At 40.7% G+C, this 26,534-nt stretch overlaps 1 pseudogene; it reads right to left on the reverse strand.

The window, feature by feature from the left end:
- Positions 1–5,691: 5,691 nt before the first annotated feature.
- Positions 5,692–26,461, reverse strand: LOC139477015 (cartilage matrix protein-like; annotated as a pseudogene).
- Between the last annotated feature and the right edge of the window lie 73 nt (positions 26,462–26,534).

Here is a 26,534-nt window from a genome sequence, read left to right on the forward strand (position 1 = left end):
ATTTTCTTAAGACAATCTCTGTCAGAAGTATTCGGTCCGACTTGGCCCGGGCTGTCAAACACAAGTCAAACACTTTTGACAGAGCCTATGTTGAGAATGTCGAGGGAAACGGGATTCACTTTTAACACCTTGTTTTCTTTAAATAGTGCGATCTAAGACACAATAAAGTGGTATATAGGAAGATATAATACAAATCTATAGATTTAAAAAAATTTGATGATACATCTGTGTGTTTAAAAGTGATTTTGACAGCCCGGGTCAAGTCGGACCGAACACTTGTGAGATTGTTGAGAGTATGAGGAGAAGAGATCGACTTTAACTAACGTGTCTGCTTTAAACACGATGAACAGTGACATTATTAAGTGGTATTTACTTAGACATATTACTATCCTATAAATGTAAACGCTTTGCCGACAGATTGAAATTTGTATCACGACAGCTAGAAGTATTTGATACGTTTCACATCCTATTTCGCTTAACGATTGCTCTTTTACATGTTACCTAGATCAGCGACGCTTACACATAGCTCCACTTTCTGGGTTTCAAGCGATTTACTCTGAATCACTTAATTATGGTGCACATTTTTGGTTTGTGATTGTTCATTAATGTCATGTGTGTATGTTGCATCCATAATATGTAGGTATGATCGCCGATAATGGAGCAATTAGCCAATAACACTTTTAGGCAATCCCCGAAAGGAGTACTTCAAGTAGCTTTCCTACCAATAATCTCTTGATAACTCATAGGAACTGTTCAAAGAAAGTTAATATAATATAAATAAAATAAGAACACATAAATCTATTATCGGGTAATTGTGAAGATATTGTTCTGGATCCAATGACTGGCACTAGCAATTGCTCCACCACCCTTGGAACCATCTGTAAATATAAATTAATAAGTGTCCGAAGTGTTTCTTAATTGATTGTATTCTTGTTGGTAATTTAGTTTATTAGTATCTGATTTCTTTAATTTGGTTAAGGTAGGTTCTACATCTGGCTTTACCATTTGCCAAGGAGGCGATGAAAACAGTTGAGAGGGAGCTATATCTTGCAGTTTTAGTTAAGAAGCAGATATGGCAGACTGGATTCTGATTCCGAGTGGTGGAAAAAGAGAAAATAAATATCTTCGTAAAGAGGATTAAAGACGCAATTAAAAGCTTTATTTGACTGATAAGAATACGATTTAGTGATGTAGTGTAAAGATAATTTCATACAGCGTTGTTTAAGAGAATGTTCATTCGCTTCGACTGTGGATGGGAGAAGTTCTAAAGGCTTCAGGGGGCACGGGTGGCCCAGTCGTCCAAGGCGCTGCGATTTGCTGTGCAGAGTTGCGTCCCTTAGGCGTGCCAGAAACCTAAGATTGTGGGTTCGAATCCCGGTTCGCCCCGATTATGTTTCTAGGTTTGTCAGCACCATACCCGTGCTCGTGGGTTTCACTGAAGTGGTAAACGTCTGAGACCTGCATCACTTCGGGCTTTCCTCCCACATTAAGCTGACACGCCGTGATATGACTGGAATACTGTTAAAAGCGGCGTTAAACCCAACTTAAAGGCTTCAAGGCAAAACCACAGGCCCAGATGATGGATAGTATCTAAATTTAGTTCTTTTTAGATTGCTTTTGCAGGCTCCACCATAGACGATGGAGCCGTAATCGGATCATGACCGGTACAAATGTAAGAGGGTTGTTTGATCCCAACCCCACTTAGAATTAGAAACTACTTTCAATAAATCGAGTGTCTTTAAGGTATCTAATATGTGGAAGGAATGATAAATGGTTCACGAAAATAAGACCCAAGAACTTGGCCTCTTTTACAACATTGATAGGGGTGCCATGTGGCATATATTTTCTGCAGAAATGTAGACAGTTAGTTTTTTATTTAGAAAATGTGAACCCGTTTTCGAGAGACCATTTATATATTTTATTGAGACAGATTTGTAACTGCCTCTCTATTGTATGCATATTGTTTCCACGACAAGAAACATTGACATCGTCCATGAAAAGTGATCCATCTACTGAAATACTTAAAACCTTTGAAAGACTATTCATTGTTGTATTAAATAAAGTAACAGACAAAATAATGCCCTGCGAGGTAAACGACTTCTCAAACCAAAGTCATGTAAATCCTTTAAAACGCCATGCCGCCCCCGAACCGATCTTCTTCCATGACACAATGATTGACGTAACGTTCACCTCGACGTCGGTACACTCGAATCCGTCCATCGCTGTGGCTGAGGTAAAAACGAGACTCGTCAGTGAATAGAACTTGTCCCCACTGCATGACCGTCCAGTGTAGACGCTGTCTGCACCACCACAGACGTGCTTGGCGGTGGTTTTCTGTCAAAATGGGACGTCTGGCGGGTCTTCTGGCGACAATCCCTGCACATCTGAGGCGACGACGTATGGTTTGTGAAGATATTCGTCGAAGGCTAGGCACGCTTCTTGCAGTCACTGTTGCTGGCTAGGATCGATTTCGTTGGTGGCTTGTTCGAATAAAAATAATAATAATAATAATTGATTTGTAAAGCGCCTAATATCCATCGACAGTTGCTCACTGGTGCTGTGACAAGGTTAAAAAGTAATATCTATGTACATATGCCAACAATAAGGAGATCTATTGAAAAGCTGAGCTGAAGAAGTGGGTTTTGAGGAGAGATTTAAATGTTTCCTTAGAAGCAGAGTTTCTCAGATTCAAAGGCAAAGCGTTCCATAACTGTGGACTGCAAAAGGAGAAGGCACGGTCAGACATAGCAGAAGTAGACAGAGGCTGATACAGTAGAGTTCCATCAGAGGATCGGAGAGCACGCTCTGGAGTGTACAGAGATATAAGATCTTTGAGATAGTCTGGATAGTCGCTATTGTTGAGGCAGTCGTGAGTGATGGTACATATCTTATAGTGTATACGAAAGGAGACTGGAAGCCAGTGTAGTGCTTTGAGGACAGGACTGATGTGATTGGATCTTGGAACTTTAGAGATGAATCTAGCCGCAGAGTTCTTAATGCGTTGTAGCTTTGATATGGCTTTCATGGGAAGATTAGCATACAATGCATTGCAGTAATCCAGTTTGGAGGTCACAAGACATTGCATCAACAATTTAACTGTTGGAGTATCAAGTAGGTGGCGGACTTTACTGATGTTATAGATGCTATGGTAGCATGCTCTGCTAGTTAGTGAAATATGAGTGTCCATGGCCATTGTTGAATCAAAGGTGATTCCCAGATTACGGGCACTGGCAGTTGGGTACACAGTGGTATCACCAATATGAAGGTATACAGAGTCAGGGTGAAGCTTTCTGACTTGCTGTCGTGAACCAAGGATTAAAAACTCAGTCTTCTCTTCATTGAGTTTGAGATAATTGAAGCTCATCCAGGATCGTATGTCATCAATACAGCGCTCAAGGGCGGCGAGGTTCAGAGACAGTTCGGAAGTTTTAAAGGAAATGTAGATCTGGTTATTCTCCGCATAGAGATGGAAGTTAAGAGCATGTTTCTGGATGATATCTCCAATTGGCAGGATGTAAATTGTGAATAGCAGAGTTCCAAGGACTGAACCCTGTGGTACACCATATTGACTTTTGCATGTTGTAGAATGACGATCATGGATCTTAACAGACATGGTCCGGTCAGACAGGTAGGACTGGACCCACTGGAGAGCTGTACCCCGAATGCCAAGTCGTGTGTTGAGTCTGTGTAATAAGATTGCATGATCAATAGTATCAAAAGCAGATGAGAGGTCAAGGAGAACAAGAAGAGTGATTTTACGCTGCCCAAAAGATGTCAGGATGTCGTTGTGGACCCGGACGAGTGCTGTCTCAGTACTGTGACTTGACTTGTATGCAGACTGGAATTTTTCACCGAGATTGTTTTGTTTCATATGATGTTGTAGCTCCACAGCGACAGTTGTCTTGTCGATTATTGTTACGCGTGTCCGGCCACTCCGAGGATGGTCTCTGACTGCATTCGTCTGTTGCCAACGTTGCCATAAACACCAAATGGTCTTTCTGTGGACGTTAAATTGTCTTGCAACATCACGTTGACTCGATCCTGCTTCAAAATACAAATGGGTCGCAGACGCTCATCTTTGGACAGGCATGGCATTTCGTAATGTTGAATAATTGCGTAATTTTGTTTTTTTTCTGAGTGGTTGTTGTCAGCACGATGCTAAACAATGCATATGGAATCCCGTTAACACATATGTTTTTATACCCATTCTTGGGTAGTGAAATGCATCGGGCTTGCATAAAAGTTAACTTTTGCATGGAGTGCATGCTTTTCTGTAACACTTACGTTTTTGTGACATGATTCCATACATGTACTACAATATTGAAAACCAAACTTTACTTGTTTGAAAAATACACTAAATTATTGGTGTCACAGGAACTTTTGTTGTTGAGTATATATGGAGAAAAAGTACATCCGACACTTGCCTTGATAGAATTAGAATAATCTTTATAGTTTTCAATCTCAGTTGTAATTAATTATTATCAGTTCAACTTACAAGCTTTTTTTTGCAATATACTGATAAAATAGAACAAGCTTATCAGTTGAAACGTGCGGTTTAAATGTTTACATCCAAACGCTTGTAACGCCCCGGTGACAGGCTAAACAAACGGCTGGGTCTAAAGATTGTGTGAAGCAAGCACCTAATTCATGCAACATTTTTCTTTTGTACATCCTTTTTACTATATTTACTATTCATCTTTCATCTTATTTCCTAAAAGATTCTAAAAGTACAAATTGATAATGTACCCATCGTTTATGTCTTTACACGGGTGACACATCTCACTGCCAGTCATGAAGTATCTTGACTGGCGACACTACGACGGCGATGGGGCGAGCTATGACGTCACTGTGACGTGTCTGGTTAGGAGCATGGCATAGTTTGGCGCTCGACTGTTTGTGCTGATCAAACGCTAGTGGCGATACTAGGCCTACTGCAGCTAAAACCTTGCCATCCCTCCTGTGAATGAGTGAGTGAGTGAGTCAGCATGCTTTATTTACTCGACAGAATGTGAGAGTGTGAGTGAGTGAGTGAGTGAGTGAGTCAACATGCTTCATCTACTAGATATTTCCCTGGACGATGCAGTTTCACCGTCTAGACAGAATGTGTGTGAGTGAGTGATAGAGTGAGTGAGTGAGCATGCTTCATTTACTAGATATTTCCATAGAGATGCAGTTTCACCGTCTAGACAGTGAGTGAGTGAGCATTAGACAGAATGTGAGTGAGTGAGTGATCGAGTGAGTGAGTGAGCATGCTTCATTTACTAGATATTTCCCTAGACGACGAGTTTCACCGTCTAGACAGTGAGTGAGTGAGTAAATGAGCATGCCTCGTTGGTTGTGCTTCTCTAAACAGTTAGCAGTGCCACTGTTGGTTGTACTTCACAAAACAGTCAGTAATGAAATGTGTGTTTTCGTCTTCAGTAAAAAAATTTCATAAGATAAACATCCTTCAAGACAGTTGTGACACGTGGAATCTCTTATCCCTCAAATCATCGCCCCGTATCCCCCGTGCTACCTCCTCCAACCCCAACCCCTCTCTCTCTCTCTCGCTCTCTCTCTCTCTCTCTCTCTCTCTCTCTCTCTCTCTCTCTCTCTCTCACACACACACACCCACACACACACACAAACACACACGCGCGCGCCCTTTATCGCCCGCGAAACAACAAACTCGCAGCATATGCAGACCATTTATTGGTTACGAAATAACATTTAGTGCAGCTATTTCATCCCCTCCCTGCATGAATTTCATTTCTGGGCGGCTGGGCGAAGCTGTTCTGTAACAGAACGGAGACCAGCCATCATCTTCTGTAAGATAGCACTGACTGCATCAGGGGAGCCAATCTGGAAGATGTTGGAAGGTCTCGAAGCAATTAGGTGGATTGTGGAATTGGCATCTACTTCTGAGATAGCAACAACAAATACCTCAGCTTTGGCTTTCAGATAACCAATACTGGCAGCAATGGCCTCCCGGTCCTCACTTGTGGTGTACCCATCGGTAAACATGATGACCTTGTTGTCAGCGTCATTGCGGTCGCCATTGAAAATTGTACTTGTAGCCAGCTTGAGGGCATCGCCAATGTTCGTAGAGGGACCCTCTTCGTATGTCTGCTGCTGGAGAGCTGCCAGAACACCCGACTTGTTGTTGCTATATTCATTGAATTTGAATACCACTCTAGCGTTTGAAGAAAACGCTATCAATGCAACGTTAGCAGCATCACGGCCTATGGTGGTCGAATTTACCATACTCTCTTGGAATTGTTTCATTTCGTCAAAGTTGGGTTTGCCGATGGAGCGCGACACATCTTCTACAATCAGGATGTCTAGCTTCCGGTCACTGGAGACTGGAACACAAACGTGCAATATGTAGAGATTGTTCCTAGTCTGTAGATGAAGGAACTTTGTTGTTTGTTACAGTATTACACATGTATAGATATTGGGCATTTTAGTTTAGTTTTAGTTTATGATTATTATTGACACTAAATGTATTGGGCATCTTCCACATATGCTGCTGCTGCGACTATCACTACTTCTACTACCAAAAGAAGTTCTCAGTTGTGAAGAGTGTACTTCCTATGACTAGTGTTACTGAAATACTGTTCATAGAGGCGACAATTGTGAAAGTTGTTTTTAATTGTGATAATCAGGGCATGGTCTTCATGACAGTTTTAGAAGGGTGGAAATCAGTGTCTGCACGCCATGACACTTTTGTGTGATGATCAGTGTGTGAACACGATGAAGGTTTTTGAAGGTTGGTAATCAGTGCCTGGACGCAATGGCTGTTTGTAAAGGCTGGTAATTAGTGTGTGAACGCCATAACAGTTTGTAAAGGGTGATACTCAGATTGTGGTCGCTATGACACCTTCAAAGGGGTGAAAATCAGGTTATGGTTTCCATAACAGGAGGAATGACGGAAAATATTGGTATCCTCGTCATGACAGTTTCAATGGGCTGAACATCAGGATATATCCGCCATGATAGTTCTTCGTGTTTCAAAATCAGTGGGTGGTCGCTGTGAGAGTTTAAAAAGGGTAAACATTAAGGTGTGGACGCTAAAACAGTTTTGTGGAGGATAGGGTAGGAGGGGATCAGAGTGTGGACAACATGACAGTTCTGAAAGGGTATCCACCTGGGTATGGTTGCTATCAGAGTTTTGAATGGGTGCACATCTCGGTCTGGACGCCAAAACAGTTTTCAGGTGGTGAAAATCAGAGTGTAGACAACGTGACACTTTCGAAGGATTGAAAATCAGGTAGTGGTCGCAATAACAATTTCAAAGATGCGAAATTCTGAATGTAGCTACCAGGATAGCTTTGAAGGGGTCAGAATCAGGGTATTGTCTCTATCACAGTTTCGAGTTCTTGAAAATCAAGAGATGGACGCCAAAACAGTTTTGAAGGGGTGCAAATAAGAATTATCCGTTTGCTGTGAGAGTTTTCGCAGGGATGTGGATCAGGGCTTGGTCACCAGGAAAGTTTCGAATCGGTGGAAATCAAGATATGGACGTAAATAATCGTTTTGAGAAGGTGAAGATCAGGGTGCGTATAACAGGACGTTTTGAAGGGGTGAAAATCAGTGGATGGTTTCCATGACAACGAATGTTTGCAAATCTTGATGTGGTCGCCGAATGAGTAAAAAGTCAAGGTACGGTCACCAATACAGTTATTTGAAGGTGTAAACGTAAAGATGTGTTGCCATGGCAGTTTGTAAAGGGTGGTAGTTCGTTTGAGAACGCCATGGCAGTTCTTAAAGCGTGATAATCAGGGTGTGAACGCCACGACAGCCTTTAAAAAGTCATAATCATGCTGTGGTCGCTATGAGGGGTGAAAATCAGGGCATGGTTTCATAATAGTTCCGAATAATGGAAAATAAGGCATCAACGGGCGGAAATTCAGGATATGATCGCAATGATAGTTCCCAAAGGATGAACCTCATGGTGTAGCTGCTATGACAGTTTCGAAGTGGCTATAATCAGAGTGTGAACGCCATGACAGCTTTTAAATGGTGATATTCAAGCTGGAATATTGCTGAGTGCTGTGTCATACAGCAAACAAACAAAAAGAACCCGACACGCCGTCATGTAGCTAAAAAACTCTTAACAGATGCGTTGAAGCGAACTCATGCCATCATGGCCACTTTGAAACCTACAGTGTACCTGTACAGTTCACACCCGAAAAACGAGGCGGACAGGCACAGCTGTAGCCGTTCCACTTCTCCGTGCATGTTCCCCCATTAGCACAAGGTTCCAGTTTATTACAGGGATCACTTTCCTCTGCAAAATGAAATATGAAGCTTAATTAGTTTCCAGAAAGTGTTTTTTTAAATACGAATGAAAGAGCCAAAGACAGCATCTATGCAAATGCATAAAAGTTTTTTGAAGGTTGCTAATCAGTATCTGAATGCAATGACAGTTTTTTTCATTGTAATAATCAAGGTGTGGTTTTAAAGTGTGATAATCAGAATGTGGTTGCCATGCCAGTTTTTGAAGATGGTTATCAGTGTGTAAACGACATGACAGTTTGTAAAGGGTAATAAGCAGGTGTGGTCGCCTTGCCAGTTTTTTAAATTGTGATAATCAGAATGTGGTCGCCATGCCAGTTTTTAAAGATGGTTATCAGTGTGTAAACGACATGACAGTTTGTAAAGGGCGATAAGCAGGTGTGGTCGCCTTGCCAGCTTTTTAAATTGTGATAATCAGAATGTGGTCGCCATGCCAGTTTTTAAAGATGGTTATCAGTGTGTAAACGACATGACAGTTTGTAAAGGGTGATAAGCAGGTGTGGTCGCCATACAGGTTTTTATAGTGTGATAATCAGGATGGTAATCATTGAGTGAACGCCATGATAGTTTCCTTCATTGTTATAATAAGATTGTGATTAGTACCATGCCATTTTTTAAAGTTAGATAATCAGGTTGGGTCACTTTGACAGTTTCGAAGTGGTGTAAATCAGGTTGTGGTGGCCTTAACAGTCCCAAATATGGGCAAATCAGGGTATGCCGCTTTGAATGTGTCGAATTGGTGCAAATCAGGATATGGTCGTTATGAATGTTTCGAATGGGTGCAAATCAGGATAAGGTGATAAGGATAAGGTCATTGCGTGGTCATCATAACAGTTTCGCAGGACTAGAAATCAGGATGAAGTCGCAATGACAATTTCAAAGGTGCGAAAATCACAATGTGGTTACAATGAGAGCTTTGAAGGGGTGCAAATCAGAATGTGGCAACCAGGATAGTTTTGAAGGGCTCAGAATCAGGGTATTGTCTCGATGACAGTTCCGATTGCTTGAAAATCAAGGCATGGACGCCAAAACAGTTTTGAAGGGGTGAAAATCAGTGTCCGGTCACTGTGAGAGTTTCGAAAGGGTGAGAATCAGGGCGTGGTCGCCATAAAAGTTGTGAATGGGTGGAAATCAACATATGGACGCAAAAAGAATGAGGATGTGAAGATCAGGTATGCACAACATGACATTTCGAAGGGGTGAAAGTCAAGATATTGTCGCTGTGACAGTCTCAAAATTCTGGTAGGTCTCTTATACAGGGTGTGGTTGACATTACAAATTCGATGTTTTGAAAATCAGTGTGTGGTCACCATGACAGTTTTGCAGGGGTTTAACTCACGATGTGGTTGTAATTGACAATTGCAAAGGGAGACAATCATGTAGTGGTCGTTATGACAGTTTCAAAGGGGTGAAAAATAATTATTTGGACACCATGACGCTGTGGGGGATTAAAATCAGGGTGTAGTTGCCATGACAGTTTCGAATCTTTGAAAATCAAAAGAGTTCTGAGGGGGTGAAAATCAGGGTGTGGTCGCTGTGACAGTTAAGTGGGCTGGAAATCAGGGTGTGGTCACTATGTATGTTTGGTCATGTGAAAATCAGGATGTGGTTAGCTATGACAGTGTAGATTGGGTGAGAATCAGGGTGTGGTCACGATGACAGTTTAGAGGGAATACGAATCAGGGTGTGGTCACCATGTGAGTTTGGAGGGGGTGAGAATCACGGTTTTGTTGCTATGACAGTTTAGAGGGGCTAGCATCAGGATGTGATTGCCATGACAGTTTCAAAGTGGTCAAAGTCAGGCTGTGGTCACTGTGACAGTTTCCAGGCGCCAAGGTGAGGTGAGGTGAGGTGGAATAGGGTTTAACGTCGCGTCCAAGATTTTTGCACTTATATAGCGACGTGCATGTACATGTGTGTGTTTGTGTGGCTGCTTTTACTAGTCCGGACTGATGCCGATTTATAGTGCTAGCTCACCAAGATACCATGCCGCAGTTTACCATGAATACACCACTCAGACAAAGTATACTGACTCCGAGCCGACCAGTCCTAGTTTTAGCCCCTTAATGCCGAGCGCCAGACAGGGTAACAACAAGTACCATCTTTTAACGTCTTTTGGTATGACGCGGCCGGCGATCGAACCCCGGACCTTCCGCTCTCCGGACGGACGCTCTAGCACTAGACCACGGAGGCGGTCTTCAGGGGCCAAGAATCAGGGCGCCATTGCCATGACAATGAGAATCAGGGTGTGATTGCCCAGTGATGATAGAGTGAGAATAGAACTGTGGTCACTATGACAGTTTAAGGGGGGAGGGGTGGTGGTGTGTGTGTGTGTGGTGGTGGTGGTGGTGGGGGGGGGGGGGGGGTCACTATGACAGTTTAAGCGGGTGGGGTGGGGGAACAGGGTGTGGTCATGTTGATCACGATGACAGTTTTAGAGGGGAGAGCTTCAGATTGTGGTCGCTATGGCAGTTTCGAGGGGTGAGAATCAGGGTGTGGTCACTATAACGCAAATGACGCATGATAAATGAAGTTTCTGTTTCTGTATTCTCCATTAACTACACTTGTTGATGTCATTTATGTACTATCCAACGAGTATATGTCACAATTCAAAGTAACGTAGGACTCAAATACTTACCAAAGCAATATCCTGATTCACTAACGCTCGTGTTGAATTTATATATTTCTCTATCACCACACATCCTCGTCTCGATGGCATGTGACTTGGCACATTTGTCATGCTTCTCCCTAAGACACACTACAGACGTGTTTCCACTTTTAGCTGGAAACAAAAGATTTAGTTGGTCAATATATTTTAGAACTAACTGAAATTAAACTGCATGTGATGTCAGTAAAGCAGCCATAATTCTCAATTAAAATAAAACACTCAAACAAACTGACGTCCTAAAGAATCTTTACCAGAGTTTGAAATCATTCTTGCTCAAAATCAACAAAACATACATGCATGATATCAAGTGTATTGAGAAGATCAATATATCAACATAATCAACACGGAAAATGACAATCATACCGCCACCGAGAATGACGTCAGAGCCCACCAAAGTTGGGTGTGGTACAAAACTCGAGCTTTCAGAATCATGGACAATAGACAGAGTACATAAACGATCACTCACGTTCAATAACAAGTCATCAGTAGCGTGTTTGACCACCTAATGCCTCTGTACAGGCAAAAACTCTACGACGAACAGAAACGTCAGTCGTCTGAAGAGGTCACGTGGGATTTGACGCCATCCTTCTTGGAGGGCCAAGATCAGATCTTGCCGGTTGGCTGGAGAGTGTGGTCGTTGTCGAACAAGACGATCCATCAAATCCCAGATGTGTTCTAGGGGGACATGTCGGGTGAGGGTGATGGCCACGGTAGGCCGTTGACGTTGTTGGCTGCGAGGAAGTTAGTGACAATTCTGGCTGTATGGGCTCTAGCGTTGTCATGCTGATAAATGACACCACGTGGCTGCTGTTGGAAAAATGGTAGGACAACTGGACGAAGAATGTTATCCATGTAACGCTGAGCTGTCAAGTTTCCGTCAACGATGACCAGCGGTGTCCTCTCCTGCCCACAGATCCCTCCCCACACCATGACACTCCCTCCACAATATGATACGACCTCCTGCACGCAACACGCCGCCGTTCGTTCACCCCTTCGGCGGTAAACATGTTGTCTTCCATCTGCCCTAAACATACAGAATCAACTGCCAGTCACGTCGTTGCCAACGTCGTACAGTCCGGGCCGGTCCTCTGTATGGTCTAAAAGCCCTGATTCCGTGAGCCCTGAGTCTCCTGGCCACTGTCTGTCGACTAACCCTGTGACCTAAGGCATTTGTCGCCGATGACGCCACTGTCAGGAAGCGATTTTGTAGGTGCAAGGTACGCAAGAACAGGTCATCATAGGGCGTGGTCACCCTGGGTCTGCCTGTTTTGGCCTGTCAGCGGTCCGCCCTGTCTGTCTGTAACGTTGCATCAAGATTGTAACGGCAACATGGGAGCAACCGAAGGTTCGTGCAATATGGGCGTGGGTGGCTCCCATCTGTACCATACCCAAGGTTCGTTCACGTTGTTCGACTGTGAGTCGTGGCATTTCTGTTGTGTTTTTTTATCACTGTGGATGTCTGACTTGCCGTTGCAATAGTTTTATACCCTTACCCCAAGTGCATTTGCAGTTGTCCGTGGCGCACGTGTTTTTCACTTTTTCGCGTGTTATCTCGCAAACAAGTAACAGACGATTAACATTTTCTGCATACACTATTGTTGTATTTCGTTTATGTGTTTTAGATAGACTTCATAAAAAAAACCATTATACTTTGTCTGAAATTTATATTTTCAGTTGGTAAAGTTTCTTTTGGACGTCAGTTTATATTGATGAAATACAGAAAGCCATGTAATGGTGTCCTGATAATGTTACTACAGTGAAGGCAGATAACACAAAACACCACACACTAAAACACATCAACACCAACAAAAATCAGCACACTTCGCCATACGTCAACATGCATCACATACTGAACCACGCGTCAACACACATCAGACACATAAACACACATCAACGCGCATCAACATACATCAACACAAACAACACACAACATCAAACACATCAACACCCACCAACACACATTACCACACACTACCCTCACACATCAACATATACACCTGGAACTTAATTAAGCGCCACCCATATTTATATCAATGAGTCAACCTTGTTGCAACATACCGAAAATTTCCTTTTACATACGTGTGTCTAGTGTTGTTCACTGCTTAAAAGGGACGCTACTCACAGAGAAAACATGAGTTTGAAGCATACTGATGAATTTTATTTTCAAATAGTGACATTTTCGAAAAATACGTAATTTGCACCAAAAACAAAGTGAAAATTACTTTTGTCACACAGCGGTTACTGAAATGGTTGCATCAAATTTGAATCAGTGCAATCCTGGAACAATGTCTAAAGAAGCCCAAAACACAGTATATGTCAATATTTGGTGTATCCTCCTTGTGCACGAGTGACGTCAGCCAAACGCTTCCTCATTCCCTGAATCAAACGTTGAACTTGACGTTGATGTATTCTAGCCCACTCCTCATGCAAAGCAGCATCCAGTTCACGTAAATTTTGGACAGGTGGGTCTCTTTCTCGAAATTGACGGCCTAAAATGTCCCAAAGATGCTCTATGGGATTGAGATCAGGACTTCGTGCTGGCCAAGGAAACGTCTCAATCGCATTCTGACGTAAACATTCGCGGACAGCACGTGATCTGTGAGGTCGGGCGTTGTCATCCATGAATATCGGTCTTGTGGCCAATGGATGGTTATCAAAATGGGGAATAACTGCCGTCTCCAAGATGTCATGCTGATATCGAGGTCCGTTAAGCGTGCCATGCACACTGATCAAGTCCAGTTTACATGAGAAAGATACACAACCCCACACCATTACGGACCCACCACAAAAAGGAATGGTTTCAAGGATGTTGCGTTCGGCCATGGCTTTATTCGGCTGCCTCCAGACACGTGTACGCCCGTCCACCATGTGCAAAAGGAACCGGCTTTCATCAGAAAAATGAACTCTCCTCCATGAAGGAATGTTCTAATTCTGACGTTGAGTTGACCACGCCAAACGAGCTCGTCTGTGTTCCTGTGTTAACAGTGGACGTTTGATTGGTCTTCTGGCTCTATACCCCGCTGCCTTCAAACGATTTCGGACGGTTCTGGTTGAAATTGCTCGGCTACCTAGCCACTGTGATCTTAAAACTGTAGCGTTGTCAAACGGACGTTGCCTAACAAGCCGTAATAACCCTGCATCTTCCCGTCTGGATGTCTTTCGAGGCTGACCTGGCCGTGGTCTATCATTCACTTCATTTGTTGCACGGTATTTTTGCACTAACCTTGCAATTACGGAATGGTGACGTCCAAGTTGCCGTCCAATTTCCCTAAAAGGCAATCCTGCCATCTTAATGCTTCTGACAGTCTACGACGTGGTATCATGGTGTTTTACAACGATCAGACAGTCTTTGTCAAGAAATGTGTACCTTTCAAGGTGTGCAAAGGTAAAAACCCATACTTGATTTCAGAAAATTCAAGGGTATTGCTCTTCACGTGCAGTGCATTCTACAACAATCGCGTTGATCGTGGCATGTCAGTGTGATGGTGTGGGGAAAGGGACATATTGTCTAATAAATAATCGTTGTCTGCTTATTTTCGGTATTCATAATTATGTGTCATATTTAGTTCGGTGCCGCTTAATTAAGTTCTAGGTGTACATCTACACACTACACCACATCACTACACACCAACACACATCAACACACATCGCAACACATCAACACCAATAAACACACATCAGCACACACCTACACACACTAACATACATCAACACTCTACAACACATCAACACATATCACAACATATCAACATCCATCAACACCCATAAAAACACGTCACAACACATGAACACACATCACCAAACACTAACACAAACTAACACACATCAACACATATCAACACAAGATGGCGGACAGGGTAGTCGACTCACTCATGTGTCTGAAGTGAAAGTGTATTTCAAAGAGAATTTGAGGTCAGTGATATATAAACTATTGAAATACAACGATGGGAATGTGTCTGGAACAATATCGGGTGGCTGTAGGAGGATTTGCTACAGTCATCATCAAGATATTGACGAGAAAAGCAAATAAGGCCAGACGTGGACGCATCCCTCGTTTATACGCGCTGTTTAGTATACACACCCGCTTGGTTGTGCTGAACCTCATTCTCATACTTTTACTGATGGGAGGTGTCGAACCCAACCCAGGTCCGGAATCTAATGATGGCGTACAAACTAGATCTACTGCTGGTGGTAAAGGTGAAGAGAAGCAACTAACATTATCCTCAAAGGCAAGTGAAAAAACTTTACAAACTGTTCATTGGATGAACTGAGAGGAGTGTCATGTAAGATAGACAAAATTCAGCCTTCTAATGATGATATGAATCTGAAACTTCAGACTGTTGTGAGTACACTGAATGTGGTTTTAGAGCAGATTTCTGAGACTAATAACCGATGTCAAACCCTAGAAGAGGAAAATTTTCGTTTGAAAGATCAGATCAAAGCAATGGATGACAAACTTGATTACCTTGAGAATATGAGCAGGCGTAACAATCTGATATTTCACGGTGTACCGAGGTGTAAGAAACAGAGTCATCAACTGATTGTAAACTGATTGTAAAAGATGTCCTTAGGAACGACCTGCAGTTATAAGATGATGTAAATATTCAAAGGGCACATCGCATTATAAAGGGGAAGGCTATTATTGTTAAGCTAGCAGACGACAAGGACAAACACGCTATTCTGAGGGCATCTAAAGCTCTCAAGGACACTGGTATGTTTATTACTGAGGACTTCTCCCGATTGGTGCGACAGAAGAGAAAGAAACTTCTCCCGAAGATGTTTCAGGCGCGTGAATCAGGTTTGAAGGCATTTTTGCGGTTTGATAAGCTGTATACTGAGGATAATATTTATTCCTATGACCTGGGGTTAGACTGTGTCACAACTGTCAAATCAGGTCACAAGCCAGGACTTTCACGTGCAGTGAGTGCGTCAGATGATGTCATCAGCTCGCCCGGCATAAGCTAGGAAGATGGCCCGGTCCACCAGTTGCCGCCAGAGATTAATGCGAGTACGTGGTTTGAAATTGTAACATGGGATGTTCGTGGTTTGAAACAGAAACAAGCTGACTCTGACTTTATACAGTATTGTCTGAAGTTTGATGTCATTGGATTTGTTGAAATGTGGAACAATGTAAATAAAGATGACATTTCTTCTATATTTACAAACCATACCGTTTATATTAAACAACGGGACTTTAAGAAAAGAGGCGGTGTTGCCGTTTGTGTTCGCCATTTTGCAAGTCAATACATCAAGAAGATCTGGTCTGACTTTACTGATTGTATTTTTGTGCTTTTGGTGTGTATATTCACCCTGTATATTCATCCGTCCGGAGCGACCCAAGACTGCAGAAAGGGATTGATTATTTAGGAAACTATTTGCTCTCGTGCATCACAGATGCTGATACTGAAGACTATGTTTTTGTGATTATGGGTGATATGAATGCTAGAACAGACAACTGAATGGATTACATTTTACAGGATGGCAACAAATACATTCCTTCATTGGAAGATTTGAATTATAAAACTGACAGCGGACAGATGATCAGGTAAACTCCTATGGTTGTGATTTAATAGATTTATGCTGTTCTCTTGATATACATATGTTGAATGGGAATACAATATCAGATCCCCCCGGGGATTTTACATGCTTTACTGGTGGGGGTGCCCGCATGGTTGACTACTGTTTATGTTCATCTGAATTATTTAGTACTAATTATGATTTCAGTGTTGCCACAAGATGTGAGTCAGATCAGTTTCCCATTGTGTTTAAGTTTGCTGTTACAGATACAGAGAATGTTATCAGTAACATGAATGCTGATAATGCAGAATCTATTTGTAGATACCGATGGTGTGCTAGTAAGGCGTTTTCTGAGTTACTTCGGGATTCGCTATCATCATATAGTTTTGATGATTTCTTAGGTGATATTTCTCGCGGTATTGATTGTGCTGTTACAAAATTGACATCATTGATCATTACGTGTGCTTCTCTCAGTGATATGAAGGTAATTACAAGTTCAAACATATGTACATTTTCAGGAGCAAGATGGCATGATAGCAAATGTAAAGAGCTGAAACATGAGAAATATCGTATTCTTAATATGTTTAGAATAACTGGTGATCTGAACTATTTACAACAGTTTAGACAGTTACGAAATGCGTATCGAAATATGTGTAGACAAAAGAAATTGATTTTTGAAGAGCGATTACTTGAGGATTTAATGTCTCATACTTGTAGTCTTAAGATCTTCTGGAACCAAGTGAAGGGACTTGTATCAAAAAACAGTAATGCAACTCAGTTTATAGCTCCATCAGAATGGGTCTCCTACTTTAAAAATATTTTAAAAATAACTGATTATGATGTTGATCATGATAATCTTGCTTCCGCTGAGAGTTTTGTTTATGGACACGAGGAATTTAACTGTTTTGTCTGCAGTGATGAAGAATTAAATGATATTTTGAATTGTGAAATCACTGAACCAGACATTTTACATGCTATTAATCATTTGAAAGATGGTAAGGCGGCTGGTCCCGATGGAGTTCTACCAGAAATGATAAAGGGTTGCAAGGGTATTCTTCTTCCTTATCTAGTTATATTATATAACGCTATTTTGCAGAGTGGTAATTTTCCTGAGGATTGGGCTCGAGGTTTACTTACTCCCCTTCATAAGAAAGGCAGCATATTTGATGTTAACAATTATAGGGGTATTACACTTAGTATATTTGGGCAAAATGTTTACTTTTATTCTTAATAAACGGCTTACTATGTTTTGAGACCAGAGTCTCAGGCAGGTTTTAGGGCTGGATACAGCACCATTGATAATATATTTGTGTTGCAAAGTCTAATACAGAAATACTTATCGAAAGCTAATGGCAGATTTTACTGTTGATTTGTTGATTTTAGAAAAGCCTTTGATTGTGTAAAAAGAAAATTGTTGTGGTATGTCATGTTAAATGAGGGTATACATGGAAAGTTATTTAATGTCATTAAAGATTTGATTTAAAGGTAAAATCGGCTGTAAAGTTATCAAATAGCACAGCAACTTGCTTCTTTGAAACGATAAGTGGTGTACGCCAAGGCTGCACCCTTGGCCCAATATTATTCTCTTTGCTTATTGTTGAATTAGAATCAATGTTACAGTCCTCCGGGGAGAGGGTAATATTTGTGAGTCAAGAATTTTGTTGTTATTATATGCCGATGATTTGTGCATAATTGATGATACTGTAGTTGGTCTCCAACGAAAACTTAATATCCTTAAATCTTTCTGTACTAAATGGGGTTTTGAAGTTAACCTTAGTAAGACTGAAATTTTAGTTTTCAGAAATGGTGGAAAACTTAGGAGTACTGAGAAATTGAGGCTTGGAGATGTTAATGTTAATGTATCGACCTATTATAATTATCTTGGTTTGTTATTTCCAAATCGGCTGTGTTGGACGACTGGTATCAACTCTCTTGTTCAGAAGGCAAAGAAGGCTCTGTTCGTTGTTAAGAAATTGCAGCATTGTTTGAAGAACATACCCGTACATATACTTTTTTAAATATTTGACAGTCAAATTAAGCCTGTATGATTATACACTTCAGAAATATGGGGATATTAAAAAATTGCAGCAATTGAAAAAAATCAGATTAAATTCTGTAAATTTACTATTGGAATTGGAAGTCATGTTACAAATGTTGCTGACCTTGGCAAATGTGGTAGATGTGGATGATTTATTGATTATCACAAGAGATGTATTAAATATTGCTTGAAATTGTTATCTTCACCCAGTTATAGATATAATCAATGTTTTTTAATGCTAAAATCTTTAGATGAAGTTAATCGCAATACATGGGTAACTTGTGTCAAAAGATTATTATTCAGTTGTGGATTTGGCCACGTGTGGATTTCGCAGGAAGTTGGTAATGAGGCCCTCTTTGGGGAGTTGCCATTGATGGTAAATTTAGGTAGAAGATGCGGTATAGAGTACTGCAATAGGAAGTGCAGATTTTGTAATTTACAGGAAATTGAAGATGAGTTTCATTTTATGCTTGTCTGCCCATGTTACAGATATTTAAGAAATAAGTATTTACCTATTTATTACTCTTCCAATCCTACTTTATTTAAATATATTACACTATTATCTTGTAACCGCACTAGTATTGTAACTAATTGTGTTAAGTATATACTGGAAGCACTTGCAATCCGAAATACTGTCACTTAATACCCTCTGTCATCTGCCTCATATTGTATTTTTCAATGAGTATTTGTACCTGGGCCTATGGTCTTTATACTGAAATAAAGAATTGAAATATCAACAGACATCAACACACATCAACACACATCAACACACATCACAAGGCATCTACACACATCAAAACACCACCACACTTCGCAACACATCAACACACATCACAATACATCAACAGACATCAACACACATCACAACACATCAACACACATCACAACACATCAACACACATCACAATACATCAACAGACATCAACACACATCACAATACATCAACAGACATCACAATACATCAACAGACATCAACACACATCACAACACATCAACACACATCACAATACATCAACAGACATCAACACACATCACAACACATCAACACACATCCCAACACATCAACACACATCACAATACATCAACAGACATCAACACACATCACAAGACATCAACACACATCACAACACATCAACACACATCACAAGGCATCTACAAACGTCACCAAACACTAACACAAACTAACACACATCAACACAAATCAACTCACATCAACACATATCAACACACATCAACATACATCAACACACATCACAAGACATCTACAAACGTCACCAAACACTAACACAAACTAACACACATCAACACAAATCAACTCACATCAACACATATCAACACACATCAACATACATCAACACACATCAACACAAACTAACACATATGACCATTCATCAGTACATCATCACCATACATCAACACACATCTCCACACACTAACACAAGCTTACACACATCAACACATATCACGCCACACCAACACACATCAACACGCATCAACACACATCACCACACACTAAGACAAACTAACACACATCAACACGCATCAACACACACTAACACAAACCGACACACATCAACACTCATCACGACACATCAACACGCATCAACACACAACAACACAAACTGAAACGCATCAACACACATAACAAAACATCAACATACATCAACACACATCACAACGCATCAACACACCTCATCATACATCACCACATATTACCACATACTAACGCAAACTGACACACATCAACAAACATCAACATACCTCACAAAACATCAACACACATCAACACACATCAGCACACATCAACACACATCAACACATATCATCACACATAAAGAAACATCAACATACATCAACACACATCACCACACATCACAACGCATCAACACACCTCGTCATACATCACCACATATCACCACACACTAACGCAAACAGACACATATCAACACACATAAAGAAACATCAACATACATCAACACAAACTAGCACACATCAACACAAATTAACACAGATCACAACACATCAACACACATCACCATACATCAACACACATCACCATACATCACCACACATCACCACACACTAACACAAACCGACACAAATCAACACATATCAACAACCATCACAACACATCAACACTCATCATGACACATCAACACACCTCACCATAATCAACACAGATCACCACACAGTAAGACAAACTAACACACATCAACTCGCATCAACACTTAACAACACACATCTACAGACAATAACACACACTAACACAAACTAACACTCATCAACACACATCAACATTCATCAACACACATCAACAGACAATAACACACACTAAGACAAACTAACACACATCAACACACATCACTATACACTAAGACAAACTAACACCCATCAACACACATCACAAAGCATCAACACGCATTACCTTACGACACTACACATCACTACACATCAACACAAACTAACACACAACAACAGACATCACCACACATCAACACAAATCACCATACACTAACACAAACTAACACCTATCAACACACATCACAAAGCATCAACACGCATTACCTTACGACACTACACATCACTACACATCAACACAAACTAACACACAACAACAGACATCACCACACATCAACACAAATCACCATACACTAACACAAACTAACAAACATCAACACACATCACAAAGCATCAACACGCATTCCCACACGACACTACACATCAGTACACATCAACACACATCAACATATATCACCACACATCACCACACATCACCACACATCACCACACGTCAACACACATCACAATATATCACCAATAATCACCGCGAACCACCCGACCATTTAATCACACACCACCACATCATGTAACCACACCACTATGTTGTCACACACCGTCACACCATCGCACTCTATGCTACCACACACCACCACATCATGTAACCGCACCACTAGGTTGTCACACACCATCACACCATCGCACTGTATGCTACCACACACATCATGTAACCACACCACTATGTTGTCACACACCGTCACACCAGGCAACCACATGGCTTACACTTTCTGTAAAGCGGGAATCTGAATCCACAGCGATATGAACCTCCAGGGTCCCGGCTGAGCATCTTCCAGTGCCTTGGGGCCGCATACCACCCCGTCTTTCCTACGTCACTTTCTTTGAACAGTGCTGTGGAGTCGGGTCCTCGATACGAGATCAAGTAAAGTTCTGTGAAGATTTCACACGGATCTGGATCACACAGGACACATATCAAGTCAGTATCAGTCAGTTCTGTTTACTGCTTTATAAGGAGTGATGTGCCCAGAAATATGCTTGTTTGTGTGTTTGTTTGTACCAGTGATTGACATCATAGGCACTGGTCTGTGCAATTGGGTAAGATGTCATGCGTCAATTAAATCAGCGAACCTGACCATCCGATCCCGTAAGTCGCCTCTGACGACAAGCATGGGTTTTTGAAAAGTGTGTACAACGCATTCTACTGTCTCCACACACTCGCTTGCTAAGGATGCTGTGTGTAAATCAATATCGCCTCTGGCGGGTTGTCGACATGTCCTTTTCACAGGTGAATCCAGATTCTGTCTGGACATCAACCACGAGAGGACATGTGTTTCGAGTAACAACTACGAACAAAAGCTGTATAATTGTCGAACCGACCTTGTGAACTTAAGCTGCTGGTTGGCCTCATTGACTCAGTGTACGCAGTGGGTGTTTGCTGCTAAAAAGACTTTCAAGTGTATTCAAGGCATGAACAATGAGATTTCTATATGCAGCCAGCCATCTTTGATAGTAACACGTCCCATTTTAATTCTCGAAACCCAAAAGTCCAGAAACTCTACGGTCTTTTCCCAGTCTCGGTCAAAAGTATTTACAAAAATAAGCATGCTGTTTTCATGGGAACATACTAAGGAAGAAAAAAAAAAAGTTTAAAAACTCAATATTTACACCATCTCACCCATGGGCCTGCCATGGTATAAAATCGTTGAATTAAGTTAAAATGAGTTAAATTTTGAGTCATGATACTTGATGGAATACAAGTTAAGTATTTGCGAAACAAAAACATGAGTTTTGAGTAAAGGAAAATATTCTCGCCCATGGGCCTGCCCATGGGCCAAGCCTTTTTCTCGCCCATGGGCGAAATATTTCAATATCGCTAAAAATCGTTGAAATAAGTTAAAATGAGTTAAATGTTGTGTCATGATACGTGAAGGAATGCATTAAAATATATTTGCGAAAAAAACACATAAGTTTTGTGTAATGGAAAATATTCTCGCCCATGGGCCAAACCTTATTCTCGCCCGTGGGCGAACTATTTCAATATCGCTATAAAATCGTTGAATTAAGTTAAAATGAGTTAAATTTTGTGTATGAAACTTGATGGAATACAAGTTAAGTATTTGAGAAACAAAGACATGAGTTTTGAGTAAAGAAAAATATCCTCGCCCATGGGCCAAACTTCGCTCATGGGCAGGCCCATGGGCGAGATGGTGTAAATATTGAGTTTTTAAACTTCTTTTTTTTCATTTTTTCTACCTTAGTATGTTCCCATGAAAACAGCATGCTTATTTTGGTAAATACCTTTGACCGAGACTGGGAAAAGACCGTAGAGTTTCTGGACTTTTGGGTTTCCAGAATTAAAATGGGATGTGTTTAGTTCTTTCAGTAAAAATTCTCCTGAAAACATTTTATGACAAGTGGTCTGAAGCGTGGTGGGTGAGATAGTCACTATATGACGTACCAAGTGAGTTCAAGAAATCAGAAATACAATATGGTTGCCAGTCGCCATATTGGAAAATAAAAAAACATCATCCATCGTAATCACAATCTCATTAAAATCAGATCTTAGTTCTCGCTGTCGCTAAACAGATATCTGAGGCCATCCCATTACGGGTCACGTCAGAACGACCTTTCATCCGACGAATCAAAGCGTCGCTTACCAGATCTTGAAAGTGACAATCGGAATGTATTTTATAATCATGCAAACTCGAAAACGTTAACACGGGGTATCCGAACGACAGTTACGGCCCGTACGACTGATTCCGTCAAAATTATCCTCTATCTCTCGCTTCCGTGGGATAAACATTTGAGCAGAGGAGGCGTTGCACAGTACGTTGGAAGCACTGCCATACACTCTCAACCATATATTAGACATTCTGAAATGTTCGCTTGTTTCAGTTTTAGAAATTTGAATCGAGAACTGTATCAACATATTTTTTAAGCGTAGACAGGAATAGAAGTCGCCTGATTGAAACGAGTGCCCTAAAGCTCGAGAAAGCTGCTTTCTAATTGGTTGTTGTCGACTTCTTGATAGTCATTTTAGTCGTCGGTCAAAGTTTGTGAAAGGTCGTTCTGATGTGCCCCGTAATGGGATGTCCTCAGATCTTTGTTTAGCGGCAGCGAGAACTTAAATATGTTTTAATGAGATTCAATCGTAATATTCTACTACTCAGAAACCACGTGACCGCTGCAGCTGAAACTTCACATTTTTCCTTACACCAATGATGACACCTGAATTTGTTAAAGGGGTTTGAATCCGATTTCCATTAGGTATGGATATATTACAGTTGGTGTATAATACCATTTATTTATCATAAGATTGAGGATCTCTGAAAACTTCAATATTTCGTACCCAACTAACTTTGATGAGCTTATGATTTAATTCAAACTAATTGGTGTTGGTTATTCCATAGTATAACACGTAAAGTGTCAATAGGACAAGAGATATGCGATACATGTGAGCGACAGTAACCAACTTACCCTGGCTGCAACACGAGTGACAAATCAGCAGGAGAAGCAGCAGTATTATTGGAGCCTTGAAAAATCAACATTTAAAACAACTGAGAGTCTGCTTCAAAATTAAAGCAAGTATATTTTATAAAAAAATCGGGGCAGGCAACCCAGTGGTTGACATTAGTGTTGCGATTTATTTGCTATCATTCTCAGCAGCAGTATCGCATGAAAATACGAACCAAAAAGATATATTATATACTGAACAACAAAAGTTCCTGTGACACTGAATAAGATTTAATGCTTATGTTATGTTATGTTTTTTACCAAATCTGAAACAATTTCGGTTTGCAAGAGATAAAAGACTCCTGTAAGTGCTCAAATGGTTTAATTTGCCATAATGACTTCAGAAAATGCGTGATTTCCTAAAAAAACACCATAAACATGCCGAAATGTCAATTTACACATCAATAGCGTGTGTGTCCACCTCTGGTTGCGATGCAAGCAACACATCTTCGTCTCATGGATTGGACCAGGCGTCGCACAAAGTCCTGTGGGATATCTCCAGACGCTTATTTTCGGACAGGCATGGCATTTCGTAATGTTGAATAATTGCGTAATTTTGTTGTTTTTCTGAGTGGTTGTTGTCAGCAAGATGCTAAACAATGCATATGGAATCTCGTTAACGCACATGTTTTTATTCCCATTCTTGGGTAGTGAAATGCATGGGTCTTGCATAAAAGTCAACTTTTGCATGGAATGCATGCTTTTCTGTAGCAGTTCCGTTTTTGTGACTTGATTCCATACATGTACTACAATATTGAAAACAAAACTTTACTTGTTTAAAAAATACACTAAAATGTCACAGGAACTTTTGTTGTTGAGTATACATTAACTGAGGGGCAAAAGTGTTTTTTTATGTAATTGAAATTTTGTCAGATTGTAAAATATAATCTGTTGCTGAGTAATTTTTTGTAAAAATAGATTCACGACAAGGATAAGAACCACATGACCCCTACCCTGTTTGAAATGTATATCCAGCCGAAGAAATCTTAATGCATTTATTTTCAAAGATGATCTATCTAAGATCCCCATCAGCAGGTGTATATCATACGAATTGTTTTTTTTAAGTTTTCAAAGTTTTATATTAAGTTATACTTTTTTAAGTACAACCATCTCCAAGTATTCTTTCAGCGCTGATAATGCGTCAGTACAGTTTTTTTATATATATAATATCGCTTACTTCAGATATTTTCAATTATAAATCAAACAATAAAGAAATCAGCTGATGACCACAGTTTCTGTTCCCCCTCAGTTAATGATGATGACTTACTTATGTCATCCCACTCATGTATGCAACTGTTGTTACTGTTAATCTTCTATTGTTAATCCTCCACCTCATATATAATATAAACCTACTTGTTAGCATATATACCTACTTGTTGGCATACATACCTACCTGTTGGCATATATGCCTACTTGTTGGCATATATACCTACTTGTTGGCATATATGCCTACTTGTTGGCATATATACCTACTTGTTGGCATACATACCTACTTGTTCTAATTAAAACACTGACAACTTATAATTAAGGCCCGAAAAACAACTGTGTTACCCGTATCATATACCTCCCCATCGAATATATCCATTTCTTGTTTGTTTCATTTAAGTCACACAAACAAGGGTGTATACTTTCTTTTGCCCGGCAGTTTATTTAATTCGGGACCGTTAATTTAGTGAGGTACGGATTAGGTAAAGTCAGATTTAGACAGATTTCATTGAACTAATTTCAGCAGGTAGACACCTAGGTAAAAATAAAATCTGCAATGTTAAGAAACTCTTAATGTGTTGAGAGGAGAAAAGGAGATTCGACATTGAAGCCAAAGTATAAATTTTAATGTGGGTAACGGTAAACATTGCGCCTCGTGCAGATCCCAGAACATATGTTTAATAAAACATTCCCCTCCATTCCACTATTATCCCTTTCTCAGCTGTAGTAACTTATACTCATCCCCTTTCCAGCTCTAGGCTCAGGGTTTCCTTAAATACTCGTACATAGTGTAGGTCCCCCCGCGGGATGTATTTTAGTTAGCTTTATATATAACTTTATAACATAGAGAAAACAACTTACCTTCTCCATTGTGAAGAGTTGTACCCAGTGTGGTGCTGCTGCAAGTGACGGACTGGTTTTATATGCTGGAGTTGATGTGTAACATGTGTAGCTTGGCTGGCCCCGCTGCAAACACGAAAACGTCGTTATTTTCCGTATATGGTCATTGGAAAAAACACG

Source organism: Haliotis cracherodii, unplaced genomic scaffold, assembly GCF_022045235.1.
Source record: "Haliotis cracherodii isolate W230 unplaced genomic scaffold, xgHalCrac1.p SCAF_30, whole genome shotgun sequence".
Classification (NCBI taxonomy): domain Eukaryota; kingdom Metazoa; phylum Mollusca; class Gastropoda; order Lepetellida; family Haliotidae; genus Haliotis; species Haliotis cracherodii.